The sequence below is a fragment of the Morone saxatilis genome, unplaced genomic scaffold (assembly GCF_004916995.1).
Source record: "Morone saxatilis isolate NCDOM2014 unplaced genomic scaffold, NCSU_SB_2.0 Contig16, whole genome shotgun sequence".
Taxonomy (NCBI): Eukaryota; Metazoa; Chordata; class Actinopteri; family Moronidae; genus Morone; species Morone saxatilis.
Genome location: NW_023339718.1, coordinates 4,649,197 through 4,651,905, shown reverse-complemented (window position 1 = coordinate 4,651,905; position 2,709 = coordinate 4,649,197).

The following is a 2,709-nucleotide window of genomic DNA, read 5'->3' as shown; positions in this document are numbered from 1 at the left end:
ATCTGCCATTTGCTTGTAAGGTTGTTCTGTACTTGATTTGATCTCGTTGTTCTTCGGGGTGCGTGTTGAGCCCTAGACGGAGCTGTGCCACGCTAAATATCTTCCAAATGGAACAAACAGAGACTTTTAATCAGAGTACATGTTGTACCGCACAATTATCTGTCAAACGAATCACCCCCAATAAGTGTAGCACCTACGCTCACTCTGAAAGCACACCATCAGGTACACCGCTCATTTCTCCATAAGACTGCATTGTATCTGTTTTTATTGCAGCCAGTGAAGCTGTCCCCTGCTGGCCCCTGCTAGAATGCAGGTTAAAGACACTTCAGCATTGGCTTCACTTCACAGACTCTGAAGCTCTGTCCACTAATTATATACCTCCTAAATGTTAAACACTGGACCTTTAACCTTCAACCTTTTTGGTGTCATGGACCCTCAAACTGATACCCATCAGACCCGTATTTGATAAGATTTAGTCTCAGGGATTCCTGTCTGACTTGCAGATTATCAGTCATTCTTTTTCAAATTAGACTAAGTAGGCTAGTCAATATTGACTTGAGAACCACTGGTATAGGCAGTAAGTCATACCCCCAGCCTTTCTGCTGCTCATCATGTTTTAGACAGATGTTAAGTCTACAACAGACATTTGAATATTCTCTCCGTCAAATGGACCCAGAGACTTTTACTGTTTTGATTTGCTCTGTGCTTGTGTGGTATGGAAAGTATTTGTCCTCACACAGTATCTACAGTATGAACGCCAGTAGCATCTGGACTTTATATGAGGCCATTTGAAAATAAAAGGGGGGCCAGAATATGTGAAATGAACACTTAAAGTAAAGGTTATTTCAACAGCAATCAGCTTCTCCGACACAGTTTTGTACCTCCCAATTAATTCATGACAAATTTACGAGCTGACAAAACATAGGTGAACACAGAGAGGAAATTATAGCCAACATGTTACATAGGGCCCACATGGAAAGCGCTGCTATGGAGTCACTGCGCCGCCACTGCCAAAATGTCTCTGCCTTTATTCTGGTAATGAGGGTGGACTGCAGGAAACCATGCTTTCTATGCATTTTTTTCATTTTTTACAGTCCAGGGAGAGCGGTGCACTCGATGCCATTTAAAGTGACACTTTAATTACTAGTGGTTAATGGACCACTAACACCAGGCTTTGAAGTGGCTGTAACTTTGGGTGCCCGCACAGCCGGCCTCTGCGGGAAAAACTAGTGCAACATGGTGTAATCGCTCCACACGTAATGGTCCGAGACCCGCTGTGATAAGACGCATTGAAATGAGCTAATGAAACAATGAGGGCAAAGAGAAGAAATTATAGAAATAAGTTTGAGTGTTCTTTCTGAATTTTAGATTTTTGCCAACTAAAATCTGAAGGTAAAAAGATTAAGGGAAGACATTTAAACTAATAGATATCCCCATGAAACTCCCCCAGTTTCTATTTGACATTAACTGTACTGATTATTTCCAAGTTTAATTGTGCAAATGAGGCATTATCTCATTATAAATACACTATTTTGCACAAATAAACAGAACAGAAACTGAACATTAGATGAAGCCAGGTTCAAAATTCTTCTTTTTTTGTTGTTGACATATTAGAGTATGTCATAATTTAGAAAAGTTTATTACACACAGCATGTCAGCAAGAACATTTGGCTGCATCCACAGAGAGAGAAACAAATTTCTAATTTGTCTAAAATTTGCCAAGTTGTATTTAACTTTTTACCTTTTCTTAACATTCTGATTTAGATGCAGATATTTAAATACAGTAAATCTTTTGACCCCCGATGAGAATGTCAACAGCTGTATTTAAGGGAGTCCCTTTTGCCTTGCCAATAATAAAAGAGATGATTGATCAAGCCACAATAAGCAGTTATTAGTTTTACAGCTGCTAGCTCAGTTATTTTCTTTCATGTGTGTATACAACAGTGTCATCAGCATACAGTGGCAATTCCCTTGGATATCATTAGCATCATTACGTTGTTTTCATCATGTTACATCTGTTGTGTGTGACATACACCAGTCTTGATGTAGGGAAGGTGTGCAATGATGCAAAAAATAATAATAATTGATAATTACCTGAAATGCAAACTAAAGTAAGGAGTAGAAAGTACAGATATTTGTGTAGAAATGTCAGGGGGAAAAGCAAAAATTTGTCCAAAAAATACAGTGAATAATTGTAGTACACACATATATAATATAAGTATTTGTACTTACTGCTCACCTCTGTATAAATAGGTAGCACCAGCTACTCTAGATTTTATGTATGCTCTTAGGTTTAAGGTAGTTGTTTGGGTGGATGTTCAGGTGCACAGAATATAAGCAGAAGTCTGCACAGCCACAAGTACAATATTATTCTTTACAAACTCATGCTTCAGGCTAACTTGTGTGGTACGGTTATGGGCAAACCCTTTCGAGGTTTGTGGTGGACACTCTCTTCTTGGATTATAAGAAGAGAAGCAGAAGCAGACATGCCTTTCCTGGATTCAGAGCAGTCATAAAATCCTCCGGGCTCCTATTTCGACCACCTCAGCCATCCACTGTGCACCACCATAATCACTGCTCTGAGATACAGCTCAAAGAATCTCTGTTTTTCCAGAGAAATAAGAGACTTTTTATAGGTTTTCCCTGTTTTCAATAGAGATATTTAATCCTGGTGTCTCATCACAATAAGGATGAGAGTTCTGCTGACAT